General features: G+C 26.9%; 1 non-coding gene across 1 annotated transcript; it reads left to right on the top strand.

The window, feature by feature from the left end:
* Positions 1–15762: 15762 nt before the first annotated feature.
* LOC123304409 lies at positions 15763–15881 on the top strand. The gene has a single exon (XR_006536433.1). It is a non-coding gene; the product is annotated as a 5S ribosomal RNA (ribosomal RNA).
* Positions 15882–20696: the final 4815 nt, after the last annotated feature.

The raw sequence follows: 20696 nt of genomic DNA, 5'->3' as shown, positions 1-20696 counted from the left end.
TTTTTCTAATAATTATAAGCGTACATAAACAAGTAGTAAATGTAAAATGAAAATAATAAAGGTAATGTAATGCATTTGCATTACACTGATTTACGATATATATTCCGCGATATCCTTTATTATATTTAAAATTAATAATATTGATATACTAATAATAGATATATTCAAGCTATTAATATATAAAATTTTATATTAAATATGATATTAATAATTGTTTATTTTATTTTTTTGTATATATAAAAATAATTTACTCTTATTTAAAAAATTTGATGGCTCTCTTAAAAAGAGAGCCATTTTTATATGTTGATGTATTTTTATGTTATCAATTAAATAATATTTTCGATTTATTTATTTTGAACTTGTATATTTTGTAACAGCTTTAGTACCTTCACTAACAGCGTGCTTTGCCAATTCACCAGGTAATAATAATCGAACTGCGGTTTGAATTTCCCGACTTGTGATTGTTGAACGTTTATTATAATGTGCTAAACGTGATGCTTCAGCAGCAATACGTTCAAAAATATCATTAACAAAACTGTTCATGATACTCATAGCTTTACTAGAGATACCAGTATCAGGATGCACTTGTTTTAATACTTTGTAAATGTAAATTGCATATGATTCCTTGCGCTTCCTCTTCTTTTTCTTATCACTCTTTGATATATTTTTTTGAGCTTTGCCAGCTTTTTTTGCTGCTTTTCCACTTGTTTTTGGTGGCATTGTTACAAACAATTAATATACACAGATAGTTACAGAACACCAGTCAGTATATGTATGAGCGTGTCGTGTATACAACTAGCGTATTATATACGCGAAGATGGATATAACAATAAAAATGAATACTACTCTCTGATTGGCTAAAAATAATACTATAAGGTGATTGGTTTATTTTTAAAGTTTTATATTTTATAAATATTATAAATTAAAATACCCAAATAACATTTTAAACATTTATGTTACAATCCCCGTAACGTACACATCTGTGTGATTATATTTACAAAAAAAAATATTAATTAAATAAATTTATTCGCTATGTCTGGACGAGGTAAAGGTGGTAAAGTAAAGGGAAAGGCAAAGTCAAGATCAAGCCGAGCAGGATTACAATTTCCTGTTGGAAGAATTCACAGATTATTACGAAAAGGAAATTATGCTGAACGAGTAGGTGCTGGTGCCCCAGTATATTTGGCTGCTGTTATGGAATATTTGGCTGCAGAAGTTCTCGAGTTAGCTGGTAATGCTGCCCGTGATAACAAAAAAACACGTATCATTCCACGTCATTTACAATTGGCAATTCGTAATGATGAAGAATTAAATAAATTATTATCTGGTGTAACAATTGCTCAAGGTGGTGTATTACCAAACATTCAAGCAGTGTTATTACCAAAGAAAACTGAAAAGAAAGCATAAATTAAAAACATTGCATTAATTTTTATAATAATAATACATCGATCATAGGCCTTTTAATAAAAGGCCACAAATTTATTTAAAATAAGAGTAAAAATTATTTTTATAAATAATATATTATAATATTTTTTTAAAGAATCAATTTAAATAATTATAAATTAATGATTCTTTTTTTTTTTTTTTTTTTTTATATGTTATTATGGAAATAATTCATCATATTATGATGACATTTAGGTAACATATTATAAGAATATTCATAAAATATTATCAAAATAATATTGTATTATGATGATATTTAGACAAAATATTATAAGAATATACACAAAATATTATCAAAATAATATCATTAGATAACAAAACTGTTCATGATACTCATACCTTTACTAGAGATAAAAGTATCAGGATGCACTTGTATTAATACATATTATCACAACATCACAAAATATTTTTTAAAAGGAAAAATTTTTTTAAAATTATTATAAAATTTGATTGAATTAAATTTCAATTTATTTTTTTAATAATTAAAGAAAAAAAAAAAACAAAGCATATAAACTTTCTATTGAAAATGTTATTTTAAACTAGATGGCCAAGTGAACTTCGTTACACAAACAATATATGACGTATTCGTTATTTAAATAATCAGTATCCTTTGATATTATATCAATACGTTACTCTCTTCTTTTGATACATATTAATAAAATTTCAATTTATAAGATTTTATGTCAATTATATAAATAATATTATAAATTTTCTAAATACATAAGTTAAGTAACAAAAAATTTGAATAACAAGATAAATTTATATATTATGTTTTAATACTCGATACTATAATATATCGCATCCGTTACCAATTATTCGGTATCCTTTGATTTATACACAGAATGAACTAAAAATATATATCAAATTTATTTTATTTATTTATATATTTAATATTATTATTATTATTTTATATTACAAAGTTTCTTAACGAAGCTTACAATGATTTCTCATATCGTACTTAACAAAATTATTTAGATCATATAAAATTTAAATTGTTAAAAAATTTGTATATTTATTATTATTATTATTTATTTTTATTAAAATTACATAACATAAAATTAATAATATTTTAATAATTATATAAATTAATTCTTATTTAAAATAATCTTATATTAATCTCAACAAATACTCTAATAATATATTTTGTCATAAATTTTTTTATATTTAAAATAAATATTATAATATATAAATACTTATATCAGTATAAAATTTCTTTATATAATTATGAAAAAATTAATTTAATAGTTAATTATTGATATTAATGCATAAATAAAAGTATTTTCTAATGAAATATATTTTGTCAATGTTCGATTAACACATTTCATAATAATACGTTTTCATTATTGACAAAAAAAGTTTTTCTAAAAATGAAATCTTATACTATAATATATATATTTATATATTAAATTTTTTAATTATTTATATACTAATAATTTATAATAAATCGATATTAAATAAAAAATAAAAATATATACTTTTTAAGTTTACCTTAAAAATATTATTGTTTTGTATGATTGAAATAATTAATATTAAACTATGTTTATTAATAATTGTTAATAAAAAAATTAAATATATTTTAATTTATAAAATAAATATTATTATTAAATTTATAATTTATTATTTTATATATTATAGAAATTGAAAAAATAAATCATGTTTACTACGACAGTAAATTAGAAATACTATTTAATTTTTATGTGTTTTCTACATGGTACTTTGACTTACATAGGGACTTATATTATTGTGAATAATGATATAATTGAAAACCTTTATTTTTTATTTGATAGAATTATTATATTTTATCATTTAAATATTTATAATAAATACATTATTTTTATAAAGTAAAAAAATATGGCCGAAGAAAATTCTACAGCTGTTGCAGCAACTGCGGTTACTGCTGCTTCTACAACACCAACAAAAAAAGCAACAGCTTCTGGTGCTAAACGTACAAAACAACATTCAAAACCAACACATCCACGTACATCAGAAATGGTTGTTAACGCAATTAAAAATTTAAAAGAACGTGGTGGTTCATCATTACAAGCAATTAAAAAATATTTAGCTGCAAATTATAAAGTGGATTCTGATAAAATTTCACCATTTATTAAAAAATATTTAAAAGCTGCTGTAACTGAGGGAGCCTTGGTACAAACTAAAGGTAAAGGTGCATCTGGTTCATTCAAATTGGCTGCTTCCGCTTCATCTAATTCTTCAGCTAAATCAAAAGTATCCAAAAAAGAAAGTGGAGCAAAAGGTTCAGCAAAGAGTGCTAAAAGTAAACGGGCACCAAAAGAAAAGAAAGCCACAACTACATCATTGGCAGCCAAAAAGCCTAAAGCAAAAAAAGCGACTCCATCATCATCAACTGCTGCTAAAAAAGTTACTGCAAAATCATCAGCGGCATCAAAAAAAGCACCAGTTAAAGCAAAACCAGCAAAAAGTACAAAATCCGCTGCCAAAAGTAGCCCTGCTCGTAAACCGAAAGCACCAAAAGCTAAGAAAGCTTCTGTTGCCAAATCATCTCCTACAAAAATTAAAAAAGCAGCACCAAAAAAGAAATGATCTGTTACTTTAATAATATATTGAAATATTTCATTATTTTTGCTAAAAAATGAAAATAACATAGGCCTTAATACAGGCCACAAATTAATATTTGATAAGAGTAAATTATTTTTTGTATAAATATTTTATAAAATAATAGTTAAGAAACATTTGCCACAGTCAGTACCACGGATGGGTGGCCACTTGAGAATACTGTGTGCGGTTGCATTTTTATTTAAAATATATGGTATAATAAATAAGTATATATTTAAATTGATTACTTCATTGAAAATTTTAATAATATACTTTAATATTAATGATATTTATGAAAAATATATATTTGTAAAAATTTTCATTTATTACTGGCAACAGCCATACCACGTTGAAAACACCGGTTCTCGTCCATATACTTAACTAATCTATCGTACTGAACGGATGTGTGTACCATACAGTGCGACTATTAGTGTAATAAAAACTTTAAAAATTTATCAAAAACTTTTATATATGTGTTTGAACGTTCATTTGTTTATAAGTGACCAAATAAATCATTAGTGAATGTAATAAGTAATCAATTTAATCTTTAAATTAAAAATTTAATACAAAAGTGATTGACATTCAACCATCTTGAACAAAAATCAGTTTTAACATAAACGACCAGGTGCGTACCCAAACAAAAAAAAGAAGGGGGCGGCCAGCCCGTACCCCTATACCACCAAAAGTGCTTCTAGTACAAGTAACAGACAACCAAACAACTGAGGAAAAAGGCAGTAGCGTGCCAACTACTGATGACGCCAATCAAAATACAGGCTCAAACCCTGAAATAAACAAAATGGCTGCAAACCAAACCGAGTCAAAGAATCTGTTGTCCGGCTGTTTCAATGAAACAGAAGAACAATATAATGTGCCGGTTAGCAACAGGTATCAAACACTACAACCTACACCAGGCACATCAAGAGCAAACACGGCACAGCATGAAAACAACACCGAAGACGACGACGCTCCTGAACCAGGTGAAATTTCAAACGAAACCACAAAAACTAAACAACCACCGCCAATAGTCTTTCACACGACTGTGAAAGACCATAGAAAACTAATTGAAGAGCTTAGAAAAGATATTAAAAATGGTTTCCATCTTAAATACGGAAAAACCAATACCAATCTTTTCATACACAACAAAAACGAGTACGAAAACTACCTGCTTAAACTAGCTCAAACTGAGGTCCACCAATATCATACCTACACGACTAAAGAGGAAAGACATCACGCCTTTGTGCTCGGTGGCTTACCTGGAGATGTCAGCACCGATGACATAAAATTGGATATTGAGGAAAGTTACAAAGTAAATGTCCTAAACGTATTCAAAATGAAAAATACCAGAAGACCACTCTTCCTCGTAGTGATGGATCACACGATAAACATTAAATTTTTACAAAAAACAATAAAATATGTTTACAACGTGAAAATTGACTGGCAAATACACTACAATAGTAAAAGAATTATACAATGCCACCGATGCCAGCAGTGGTCACATGCCACTAGCAATTGCCGGGCAACACCAAAATGCCTCAAATGTGCCGAAGAACATTGGACCAAAGACTGCCAAAAATTCCCAGTCCGCTTGGATGCCAATCTTACAAAATTGAAATGCGCCAATTGCGGTGAAAACCATCCCGCAAATTCCACCAAATGCGTTGAATATATTAAAAAGATTGAATATATACACAAAAGACGCCAAACTATACCTAACAGAGCGCCAATCGCACCAAAGTTCGTACCAGCCCCCGCACCCTCCAGCAACGCATGGGCCAGAGGAAACCCCATGGCAATGCCGCAAATACCACCACAACCGTCCCGATCTTCTCAACCAAACACTCAACAAAAAGCATCCAGCAATACGGCATTCACCGGCCTGGTAAGTGAGATGGATGAACTCAGTCAATTAATAAACGTAGACAAAATGTTTAACGCTGTTAAACAGCTAAATCAGCTACTCAAAAGCTGTAACAGCGAATTAGAAAAATTCAAAATATTTTACAACTTTTGTCAGGCCAATTTTAAATAGACATGACCATTAAACTAATGACCTGGAACGCTAACGGACTAAAACCAAAACTATCCGAACTCAGAATATATCTACAACAACTTGACTTAGACATAGCACTAATTAACGAAACAAAAATGACAAAGGACGACAAACTAAGACTGAATAACTATCAAATCCTTCGAAATGATCGCACCGCCCGCGGGGGTGGAGTAGCAATCATTATAAAAAACTGTATACCTTTTAAACAAAAACAATTAAAAAACAAAGTTTCTATGGAAACAATATGTATACAACTCCAAAACAAAATGCACATAATTGCCGTGTACAACAGCCCATCCAATAAATTTACCCACCATGACCTAGATACCTTAACGTCAGTCGGAGATAAGGTACTCATAGTAGGTGACCTGAACGCTCGACATACGACATGGAACAATCACACGAACAACTCTAACGGACTCACACTCTACACATACTCAACGACTAACAACATCATTATCCAACACACAACTGACCCGACTCACTTCCCCTCAAACAATATGACACCGACATACGTGGATATACTAATCAACAAAAACATACAAGACATCTCTAGGCCCATATCCTCCCCTGCACTTACCTCTGATCACAACCCTATCCTCTTCCAAATAAAAAACATAAATAAAGAATACCAAAAAATACACATTACCTCCTATAAATCCACTGATTGGAAAATGTTCAGGCGTGACTTGGACAATAATATAAACATTAATAAAAATATCTTGTCACCACAAGCAATCGACGATGAATTAAAAAAATACACAAATATACTAACCAAACTGAAGCAAAAACATACAAAACGTACATTAATCAACCCACACAAAGACCAACTGACTGACGAAATAAAGGCACTCATACACAAACGAAACCTACTACGTAAAATACACCAAAATACTAGAAACCCTGACATCAAGCACGACTTAAACAGACTCAACCGAACCATTAAACACAAGATCCGTTCCCTCCGTAACTCCCACTGGAATGATAAATTAAAAGAAATATCCCCAAAAGATAATACCCTCTGGCAAATCACCAAAATCCTTAAAAAACCCAAACAACCCATCCCTGCTTTGACCCATAACAACGAAACGCTTTACACTAACAAACAAAAAGCCGACGTCATCGCAACCATCCTTGAATCAACCCAATCCAACACAACCCACTCTCCACTCGAAACAACCGTAACCTCAACACTCAAATCATTCCAGTATAACCACACCTCACTTGATCCCAAAGATAAATTCCGAATCCAAACCTCTCCTAAAGAAATTAAAACCATAATAAAAACCCTACCCAACAATAAAACCCCAGGACTAGACGGACTAGACAACAAAATAATAAAAAATCTAACAAACAAAGCTATAATACAATTGATGCATATTCTAAACGCAATACTCGTCACAGGATATTTTCCAGATCAGTGGAAACAATCAGTCATCGTGCCCATTCCCAAGCCCAACAAAGACTTAACAAACCCCGTTAACTATCGACCGATAAGCCTACTGAGTGCACTATCAAAACTGGCGGAAAGAATAATCCTCCTTCAAATTAAATCCTTTGAACACCAAAATGAAATAATTATTGACGAACAGTTCGGTTTCAGAGCGGGACATAGCACAACCATGCAGATGGCTAGAATTGCCTGCTCAATAAAAGACGAATTTCTAAAACATAAAGTAACGTCCATGTGCCTTTTGGATATTGAGAAGGCATTCGACACTGTCTGGATGGATGGGCTAGTCTACAAACTAATAAAAATTGGATTACCGAATCATCTAATAGAGCTAATAAGCAGTTATCTAAAAAACCGCCAGTTCAGGGTCCGAATCGGCTCTGCACTGTCGGCAGTCAAAAAGCCCAATGCTGGAGTCCCACAGGGAAGCGTGTTGGGACCTGTTCTCTTTAATTATTTCATAAACGATATCCCTAGATTTCCAAAAACCCAAATGGCCATCTATGCGGATGACACTGCCATCTTATCATCCTCCTTCAGCGCACAGGTGGCCACAACACAAACCCAGATCCATCTTTACCAAATCCTAAAGTTCACCAACGAATGGAAGATTAAACTTAATGAAAGCAAAACTGAGCATATAATCTTCGCAAGAAAATACACTAATACAAAAATTACAACGCCACTTATAATAAATAATTTAAAAATTCCCACAAAACACAATGTTAAATACCTAGGAGTAACTCTAGACTCGAAGCTCTACTTCAAACAGCATATGAAACAAATCTCAGAAAAGGTTAATCTTGCCATTCGAACCCTTTACCCACTCCTTAACAAAAAAAGCCCCATGACCATCCAAAATAAAAAGCTGTTGTACACCGCGATTATACGCCCCTTAATCAGCTACTCCGCACCTGTCTGGTGTTGTGACATTTCTGACACTTCACTCTTACATATACAGAGACTACAGAACAGATGCCTGAGACTAATACTAAACAAAGACAGATACACATCAACGTACATACTACACAAGGAATCCAACCTACCTACAATTAGACAGCACGTTACACAACTCACAAACAAACTGGCCTGTCAAAGTCTACACAACAGTAGGTTAACAAAGCATCTCGTCGATAAGTTCAAACATCTCACTTACTAAACAACACAAAGTGCGATACAATACTTTTAAAAAGAAGTATCTACAACAGCCAAGATGGCTGAGTGGTTAGCGTCACGGACTCGGAGTCGAAAGACTAAGAGTTCAATCCCAGCACAGTGCAATGCAAATTTTATTTTTTCTCTTCATTTATTTTATCTTTTATTTCTGTTTTTAGCTTTATTATTTGATTCTTATTTTGTTATTTTCATTTATTTAATTTTCATTTTACTACATTCATTTAATTTTCTTTGATTTTCATTCTATTTCTTTCATTTATTTTCTCCACCATTATTTTTTAGTATTTCAAATATAATTTACAATGTATAACCAATCATAAATAAATAAAATATATCTCCCATACCACTCCCCAAAAAATAAAAAACAGGTTTTTCCACTTCCTTTTCCTGCTAAAAATAATCCCAACTGATCCCCTGAATTAATCATTTATTTGCATTTCTATGCTAAAAACATACAATTATCTAAAGCTCTTTGCTAAAAATATGTAAGCTAAGGATGAAAGCATACTCTGCTAATAACCTTTGTATTTAAGACTATGTTTTGTTATCTATTTACTTTTTTATATTGTAAATTTTTATGTATTTTGTTAAATAAATAAAGTTGTTTTCGAATTGAAAATTGAATTGGTTCTCGTCCGATCACCGAAGTTAAGCAACATTGGGCACAGTCAGTACTTGGATGGGTGACCGCTTGGGAACACTGTGTGCGGTTGCCTTTTTATATTAAAAATATAAATTATTTTTCTTCTTTTCTTTTTTTTTACACACCATATATAAATATATGTTATTTAGAAATGTAAACCTTTTATATTATTCGTCAACAAATAAATATTATTTTTTGTATAAAATTTTATTGCATTTATAACTCATATCATGGTTACTTTAAAGCGAGAAGTTTTTTTAATATTTCAAATGAATATAAAATAATATAAATTTTATGAAATTTATTTATTTTTAGAAATAGCAATCGCTTATAATTATAACAAAATTTTAATAATGTTTAATTTTATTTCAATAATTTATATATATATATATATATATATTTTTTAATAAAAATAATATACTCTTATTTAATAATATATGTTGGTCCTATATATAGGACCGAAAATATTTCTTATTTGTTTTTTTTTTTTTAAATTGTCATTTAAAACGCTTATGCACGTTCTCCACGAATACGTCTTGCCAATTGTATATCCTTAGGCATAATTGTAACACGCTTTGCATGAATTGCGCATAAATTGGTATCTTCAAATAAACCTACTAAATAGGCTTCACTAGCTTCTTGTAATGCCATAACAGCTGAACTTTGGAAACGTAAATCGGTTTTAAAATCTTGTGCAATTTCACGTACTAAACGTTGGAATGGTAATTTACGAATTAACAATTCAGTACTTTTTTGATAACGACGAATGTAAAGCTACTGTACCAGGACGATATCTGTGTGGTTTTTTTACTCCACCAGTTGCTGGTGCACTTTTACGTGCAGCTTTCGTTGCTAATTGTTTTCTTGGTGCTTTACCACCAGTTGATTTACGTGCAGTTTGCTTGGTTCTAGCCATTTTCAAATAATAATGTTTTTACAAAAAAACACACAATTTTAAAAATTATATTCGACAATTTGATACTACAAAGTCAAATGTTTAAATGCGAAATAAATGTGTTGTATTTATATTTATATGAAATTTCAAAATTTTTGTTGTCATATCCTATTGGATAGCTATCAGAGTATTGGACTAATCAAATTGTATAGGCGTGGCTTAAAAAATCTTTAATGCTTTATATAAAAAGGCACAATTGTACCGGCGCTCACATACATTACAATACTTGTGAGGTTAACACACGTGTTATCCGTTCGTTAAAATATTGTAAATAATTTTTTATTAAAATGACTGGCAGAGGAAAAGGTGGAAAGGGTCTTGGAAAAGGGGGTGCAAAACGTCATAGAAAAGTTTTGCGTGATAATATCCAAGGTATTACAAAACCTGCAATTCGTCGTTTAGCACGACGAGGTGGAGTAAAACGTATCTCTGGTTTAATTTATGAAGAAACACGTGGTGTACTTAAAGTATTCCTTGAAAATGTTATTCGGGATGCTGTTACATATACTGAACACGCAAAACGTAAAACAGTTACAGCTATGGATGTTGTATATGCATTAAAACGACAAGGTCGTACTTTGTATGGTTTTGGAGGTTAAGAAAATATAATAATTTACTTAAAATATTTAGTAAATTTATTAAAGAATATTTAATACATCCGATAAATTTAAACAGGCTTTCCTTTTTGGGAAGCCACTAATTTTATTTATATAAGAGTAAATAAATTTGTTAATAAATATAACATATTATATAATTTGTTTACAACAAATTATTTTGTTTATAACATACATTACCAAATATTTTTATTTATTTTTTTTTTTTTTATTGTAATATATCTGCAATAATAAATTATAATTTGTATATTATCTATTTTATTTTACAATAACTTATTGAATTTTTGAAAAAATTTTATTATAAATTAATATACTATTATATTTTTTATATATACAAGTTAAGAGTAACAAGTATCGATAGGAGATTATCGAATTTATAACTAATAAAACATTTCGCCTTAATCAAAGAAAATAAAGATTTTGCTATACCATTTTTTATACTTTCAATAAATAATTTATTATTAAATTTTTATTATTTCATTTATTTTTTAAAATTATTAAAAATATTTTTCTAATAATTATAAGCGTACATAAACAAGTAGTAAATGTAAAATGAAAATAATAAAGGTAATGTAATGCATTTGCATTACACTGATTTACGATATATATTCCGCGATATCCTTTATTATATTTAAAATTAATAATATTGATATACTAATAATAGATATATTCAAGCTATTAATATATAAAATTTTATATTAAATATGATATTAATAATTGTTTATTTTATTTTTTTGTATATATAAAAATAATTTACTCTTATTTAAAAAATTTGATGGCTCTCTTAAAAAGAGAGCCGTTTTTATATGTTGATGTATTTTTATGTTATCAATTAAATAATATTTTCGATTTATTTATTTTGAACTTGTATATTTTGTAACAGCTTTAGTACCTTCACTAACAGCGTGCTTTGCCAATTCACCAGGTAATAATAATCGAACTGCGGTTTGAATTTCCCGACTTGTGATTGTTGAACGTTTATTATATTGTGCTAAACGTGATGCTTCAGCAGCAATACGTTCAAAAATATCATTAACAAAACTGTTCATGATACTCATAGCTTTACTAGAGATACCAGTATCAGGATGCACTTGTTTTAATACTTTGTAAATGTAAATTGCATATGATTCCTTGCGCTTCCTCTTCTTTTTCTTATCACTCTTTGATATATTTTTTTGAGCTTTGCCAGCTTTTTTTGCTGCTTTTCCACTTGTTTTTGGTGGCATTGTTACAAACAATTAATATACACAGATAGTTACAGAACACCAGTCAGTATATGTATGAGCGTGTCGTGTATACAACTAGCGTATTATATACGCGAAGATGGATATAACAATAAAAATGAATACTACTCTCTGATTGGCTAAAAATAATACTATAAGGTGATTGGTTTATTTTTAAAGTTTTATATTTTATAAATATTATAAATTAAAATACCCAAATAACATTTTAAACATTTATGTTACAATCCCCGTAACGTACACATCTGTGTGATTATATTTACAAAAAAAAATATTAATTAAATAAATTTATTCGCTATGTCTGGACGAGGTAAAGGTGGTAAAGTAAAGGGAAAGGCAAAGTCAAGATCAAGCCGAGCAGGATTACAATTTCCTGTTGGAAGAATTCACAGATTATTACGAAAAGGAAATTATGCTGAACGAGTAGGTGCTGGTGCCCCAGTATATTTGGCTGCTGTTATGGAATATTTGGCTGCAGAAGTTCTCGAGTTAGCTGGTAATGCTGCCCGTGATAACAAAAAAACACGTATCATTCCACGTCATTTACAATTGGCAATTCGTAATGATGAAGAATTAAATAAATTATTATCTGGTGTAACAATTGCTCAAGGTGGTGTATTACCAAACATTCAAGCAGTGTTATTACCAAAGAAAACTGAAAAGAAAGCATAAATTAAAAACATTGCATTAATTTTTATAATAATAATACATCGATCATAGGCCTTTTAATAAAAGGCCACAAATTTATTTAAAATAAGAGTAAAAATTATTTTTATAAATAATATATTATAATATTTTTTTAAAGAATCAATTTAAATAATTATAAATTAATGATTCTTTTTTTTTTTTTTTTTTTTTATATGTTATTATGGAAATAATTCATCATATTATGATGACATTTAGGTAACATATTATAAGAATATTCATAAAATATTATCAAAATAATATTGTATTATGATGATATTTAGACAAAATATTATAAGAATATACACAAAATATTATCAAAATAATATCATTAGATAACAAAACTGTTCATGATACTCATACCTTTACTAGAGATAAAAGTATCAGGATGCACTTGTATTAATACATATTATCACAACATCACAAAATATTTTTTAAAAGGAAAAATTTTTTTAAAATTATTATAAAATTTGATTGAATTAAATTTCAATTTATTTTTTTAATAATTAAAGAAAAAAAAAAAACAAAGCATATAAACTTTCTATTGAAAATGTTATTTTAAACTAGATGGCCAAGTGAACTTCGTTACACAAACAATATATGACGTATTCGTTATTTAAATAATCAGTATCCTTTGATATTATATCAATACGTTACTCTCTTCTTTTGATACATATTAATAAAATTTCAATTTATAAGATTTTATGTCAATTATATAAATAATATTATAAATTTTCTAAATACATAAGTTAAGTAACAAAAAATTTGAATAACAAGATAAATTTATATATTATGTTTTAATACTCGATACTATAATATATCGCATCCGTTACCAATTATTCGGTATCCTTTGATTTATACACAGAATGAACTAAAAATATATATCAAATTTATTTTATTTATTTATATATTTAATATTATTATTATTATTTTATATTACAAAGTTTCTTAACGAAGCTTACAATGATTTCTCATATCGTACTTAACAAAATTATTTAGATCATATAAAATTTAAATTGTTAAAAAATTTGTATATTTATTATTATTATTATTTATTTTTATTAAAATTACATAACATAAAATTAATAATATTTTAATAATTATATAAATTAATTCTTATTTAAAATAATCTTATATTAATCTCAACAAATACTCTAATAATATATTTTGTCATAAATTTTTTTATATTTAAAATAAATATTATAATATATAAATACTTATATCAGTATAAAATTTCTTTATATAATTATGAAAAAATTAATTTAATAGTTAATTATTGATATTAATGCATAAATAAAAGTATTTTCTAATGAAATATATTTTGTCAATGTTCGATTAACACATTTCATAATAATACGTTTTCATTATTGACAAAAAAAGTTTTTCTAAAAATGAAATCTTATACTATAATATATATATTTATATATTAAATTTTTTAATTATTTATATACTAATAATTTATAATAAATCGATATTAAATAAAAAATAAAAATATATACTTTTTAAGTTTACCTTAAAAATATTATTGTTTTGTATGATTGAAATAATTAATATTAAACTATGTTTATTAATAATTGTTAATAAAAAAATTAAATATATTTTAATTTATAAAATAAATATTATTATTAAATTTATAATTTATTATTTTATATATTATAGAAATTGAAAAAATAAATCATGTTTACTACGACAGTAAATTAGAAATACTATTTAATTTTTATGTGTTTTCTACATGGTACTTTGACTTACATAGGGACTTATATTATTGTGAATAATGATATAATTGAAAACCTTTATTTTTTATTTGATAGAATTATTATATTTTATCATTTAAATATTTATAATAAATACATTATTTTTATAAAGTAAAAAAATATGGCCGAAGAAAATTCTACAGCTGTTGCAGCAACTGCGGTTACTGCTGCTTCTACAACACCAACAAAAAAAGCAACAGCTTCTGGTGCTAAACGTACAAAACAACATTCAAAACCAACACATCCACGTACATCAGAAATGGTTGTTAACGCAATTAAAAATTTAAAAGAACGTGGTGGTTCATCATTACAAGCAATTAAAAAATATTTAGCTGCAAATTATAAAGTGGATTCTGATAAAATTTCACCATTTATTAAAAAATATTTAAAAGCTGCTGTAACTGAGGGAGCCTTGGTACAAACTAAAGGTAAAGGTGCATCTGGTTCATTCAAATTGGCTGCTTCCGCTTCATCTAATTCTTCAGCTAAATCAAAAGTATCCAAAAAAGAAAGTGGAGCAAAAGGTTCAGCAAAGAGTGCTAAAAGTAAACGGGCACCAAAAGAAAAGAAAGCCACAACTACATCATTGGCAGCCAAAAAGCCTAAAGCAAAAAAAGCGACTCCATCATCATCAACTGCTGCTAAAAAAGTTACTGCAAAATCATCAGCGGCATCAAAAAAAGCACCAGTTAAAGCAAAACCAGCAAAAAATACAAAATCCGCTGCCAAAAGTAGCCCTGCTCGTAAACCGAAAGCACCAAAAGCTAAGAAAGCTTCTGTTGCCAAATCATCTCCTACAAAAATTAAAAAAGCAGCACCAAAAAAGAAATGATCTGTTACTTTAATAATATATTGAAATATTTCATTATTTTTGCTAAAAAATGAAAATAACATAGGCCTTAATACAGGCCACAAATTAATATTTGATAAGAGTAAATTATTTTTTGTATAAATATTTTATAAAATAATAGTTAAGAAACATTTGCCACAGTCAGTACCACGGATGGGTGGCCACTTGAGAATACTGTGTGCGGTTGCATTTTTATTTAAAATATATGGTATAATAAATAAGTATATATTTAAATTGATTACTTCATTGAAAATTTTAATAATATACTTTAATATTAATGATATTTATGAAAAATATATATTTGTAAAAATTTTCATTTATTACTGGCAACAGCCATACCACGTTGAAAACACCGGTTCTCGTCCGATCACCGAAGTTAAGCAACATTGGGCACAGTCAGTACTTGGATGGGTGACCGCTTGGGAACACTGTGTGCGGTTGCCTTTTTATATTAAAAATATAAATTATTTTTCTTCTTTTCTTTTTTTTTACACACCATATATAAATATATGTTATTTAGAAATGTAAACCTTTTATATTATTCGTCAACAAATAAATATTATTTTTTGTATAAAATTTTATTGCATTTATAACTCATATCATGGTTACTTTAAAGCGAGAAGTTTTTTTAATATTTCAAATGAATATAAAATAATATAAATTTTATGAAATTTATTTATTTTTAGAAATAGCAATCGCTTATAATTATAACAAAATTTTAATAATGTTTAATTTTATTTCAATAATTTATATATATATATATATATATATTTTTTAATAAAAATAATATACTCTTATTTAATAATATATGTTGGTCCTATATATAGGACCGAAAATATTTCTTATTTGTTTTTTTTTTTTTTAAATTGTCATTTAAAACGCTTATGCACGTTCTCCACGAATACGTCTTGCCAATTGTATATCCTTAGGCATAATTGTAACACGCTTTGCATGAATTGCGCATAAATTGGTATCTTCAAATAAACCTACTAAATAGGCTTCACTAGCTTCTTGTAATGCCATAACAGCTGAACTTTGGAAACGTAAATCGGTTTTAAAATCTTGTGCAATTTCACGTACTAAACGTTGGAATGGTAATTTACGAATTAACAATTCAGTACTTTTTTGATAACGACGAATTTCTCGTAAAGCTACTGTACCAGGACGATATCTGTGTGGTTTTTTTACTCCACCAGTTGCTGGTGCACTTTTACGTGCAGCTTTCGTTGCTAATTGTTTTCTTGGTGCTTTACCACCAGTTGATTTACGTGCAGTTTGCTTGGTTCTAGCCATTTTCAAATAATAATGTTTTTACAAAAAAACACACAATTTTAAAAATTATATTCGACAATTTGATACTACAAAGTCAAATGTTTAAATGCGAAATAAATGTGTTGTATTTATATTTATATGAAATTTCAAAATTTTTGTTGTCATATCCTATTGGATAGCTATCAGAGTATGGACTAATCAAATTGTATAGGCGTGGCTTAAAAAATCTTTAATGCTTTATATAAAAAGGCACAATTGTACCGGCGCTCACATACATTACAATACTTGTGAGGTTAACACACGTGTTATCCGTTCGTTAAAATATTGTAAATAATTTTTTATTAAAATGACTGGCAGAGGAAAAGGTGGAAAGGGTCTTGGAAAAGGGGGTGCAAAACGTCATAGAAAAGTTTTGCGTGATAATATCCAAGGTATTACAAAACCTGCAATTCGTCGTTTAGCACGACGAGGTGGAGTAAAACGTATCTCTGGTTTAATTTATGAAGAAACACGTGGTGTACTTAAAGTATTCCTTGAAAATGTTATTCGGGATGCTGTTACATATACTGAACACGCAAAACGTAAAACAGTTACAGCTATGGATGTTGTATATGCATTAAAACGACAAGGTCGTACTTTGTATGGTTTTGGAGGTTAAGAAAATATAATAATTTACTTAAAATATTTAGTAAATTTATTAAAGAATATTTAATACATCCGATAAATTTAAACAGGCTTTCCTTTTTGGGAAGCCACTAATTTTATTTATATAAGAGTAAATAAATTTGTTAATAAATATAACATATTATATAATTTGTTTACAACAAATTATTTTGTTTATAACATACATTACCAAATATTTTTATTTATTTTTTTTTTTTTTATTGTAATATATCTGCAATAATAAATTATAATTTGTATATTATCTATTTTATTTTACAATAACTTATTGAATTTTTGAAAAAATTTTATTATAAATTAATATACTATTATATTTTTTATATATACAAGTTAAGAGTAACAAGTATCGATAGGAGATTATCGAATTTATAACTAATAAAACATTTCGCCTTAATCAAAGAAAATAAAGATTTTGCTATACCATTTTTTATACTTTCAATAAATAATTTATTATTAAATTTTTATTATTTCATTTATTTTTTAAAATTATTAAAAATATTTTTCTAATAATTATAAGCGTACATAAACAAGTAGTAAATGTAAAATGAAAATAATAAAGGTAATGTAATGCATTTGCATTACACTGATTTACGATATATATTCCGCGATATCCTTTATTATATTTAAAATTAATAATATTGATATACTAATAATAGATATATTCAAGCTATTAATATATAAAATTTTATATTAAATATGATATTAATAATTGTTTATTTTATTTTTTTGTATATATAAAAATAATTTACTCTTATTTAAAAAATTTGATGGCTCTCTTAAAAAGAGAGCCATTTTTATATGTTGATGTATTTTTATGTTATCAATTAAATAATATTTTCGATTTATTTATTTTGAACTTGTATATTTTGTAACAGCTTTAGTACCTTCACTAACAGCGTGCTTTGCCAATTCACCAGGTAATAATAATCGAACTGCGGTTTGAATTTCCCGACTTGTGATTGTTGAACGTTTATTATAATGTGCTAAACGTGATGCTTCAGCAGCAATACGTTCAAAAATATCATTAACAAAACTGTTCATGATACTCATAGCTTTACTAGAGATACCAGTATCAGGATGCACTTGTTTTAATACTTTGTAAATGTAAATTGCATATGATTCCTTGCGCTTCCTCTTCTTTTTCTTATCACTCTTTGATATATTTTTTTGAGCTTTGCCAGCTTTTTTTGCTGCTTTTCCACTTGTTTTTGGTGGCATTGTTACAAACAATTAATATACACAGATAGTTACAGAACACCAGTCAGTATATGTATGAGCGTGTCGTGTATACAACTAGCGTATTATATACGCGAAGATGGATATAACAATAAAAATGAATACTACTCTCTGATTGGCTAAAAATAATACTATAAGGTGATTGGTTTATTTTTAAAGTTTTATATTTTATAAATATTATAAATTAAAATACCCAAATAACATTTTAAACATTTATGTTACAATCCCCGTAACGTACACATCTGTGTGATTATATTTACAAAAAAAAATATTAATTAAATAAATTTATTCGCTATGTCTGGACGAGGTAAAGGTGGTAAAGTAAAGGGAAAGGCAAAGTCAAGATCAAGCCGAGCAGGATTACAATTTCCTGTTGGAAGAATTCACAGATTATTACGAAAAGGAAATTATGCTGAACGAGTAGGTGCTGGTGCCCCAGTATATTTGGCTGCTGTTATGGAATATTTGGCTGCAGAAGTTCTCGAGTTAGCTGGTAATGCTGCCCGTGATAACAAAAAAACACGTATCATTCCACGTCATTTACAATTGGCAATTCGTAATGATGAAGAATTAAATAAATTATTATCTGGTGTAACAATTGCTCAAGGTGGTGTATTACCAAACATTCAAGCAGTGTTATTACCAAAGAAAACTGAAAAGAAAGCATAAATTAAAAACATTGCATTAATTTTTATAATAATAATACATCGATCATAGGCCTTTTAATAAAAGGCCACAAATTTATTTAAAATAAGAGTAAAAATTATTTTTATAAATAATATATTATAATATTTTTTTAAAGAATCAATTTAAATAATTATAAATTAATGATTCTTTTTTTTTTTTTTTTTTTTTATATGTTATTATGGAAATAATTCATCATATTATGATGACATTTAGGTAACATATTATAAGAATATTCATAAAATATTATCAAAATAATATTGTATTATGATGATATTTAGACAAAATATTATAAGAATATACACAAAATATTATCAAAATAATATCATTAGATAACAAAACTGTTCATGATACTCATACCTTTACTAGAGATAAAAGTATCAGGATGCACTTGTATTAATACATATTATCACAACATCACAAAATATTTTTTAAAAGGAAAAATTTTTTTAAAATTATTATAAAATTTGATTGAATTAAATTTCAATTTATTTTTTTAATAATTAAAGAAAAAAAAAAAACAAAGCATATAAACTTTCTATTGAAAATGTTATTTTAAACTAGATGGCCAAGTGAACTTCGTTACACAAACAATATATGACGTATTCGTTATTTAAATAATCAGTATCCTTTGATATTATATCAATACGTTACTCTCTTCTTTTGATACATATTAATAAAATTTCAATTTATAAGATTTTATGTCAATTATATAAATAATATTATAAATTTTCTAAATACATAAGTTAAGTAACAAAAAATTTGAATAACAAGATAAATTTATATATTATGTTTTAATACTCGATACTATAATATATCGCATCCGTTACCAATTATTCGGTATCCTTTGATTTATACACAGAATGAACTAAAAATATATATCAAATTTATTTTATTTATTTATATATTTAATATTATTATTATTATTTTATATTACAAAGTTTCTTAACGAAGCTTACAATGATTTCTCATATCGTACTTAACAAAATTATTTAGATCATATAAAATTTAAATTGTTAAAAAATTTGTATATTTATTATTATTATTATTTATTTTTATTAAAATTACATAACATAAAATTAATAATATTTTAATAATTATATAAATTAATTCTTATTTAAAATAATCTTATATTAATCTCAACAAATACTCTAATAATATATTTTGTCATAAATTTTTTTATATTTAAAATAAATATTATAATATATAAATACTTATATCAGTATAAAATTTCTTTATATAATTATGAAAAAATTAATTTAATAGTTAATTATTGATATTAATGCATAAATAAAAGTATTTTCTAATGAAATATATTTTGTCAATGTTCGATTAACACATTTCATAATAATACGTTTTCATTATTGACAAAAAAAGTTTTTCTAA

This window comes from Chrysoperla carnea (genome assembly GCF_905475395.1).
Source record: "Chrysoperla carnea chromosome X unlocalized genomic scaffold, inChrCarn1.1 SUPER_X_unloc_5, whole genome shotgun sequence".
Taxonomy (NCBI): domain Eukaryota; kingdom Metazoa; phylum Arthropoda; class Insecta; order Neuroptera; family Chrysopidae; genus Chrysoperla; species Chrysoperla carnea.
This window is presented reverse-complemented; position numbering and strand designations above follow the sequence as displayed.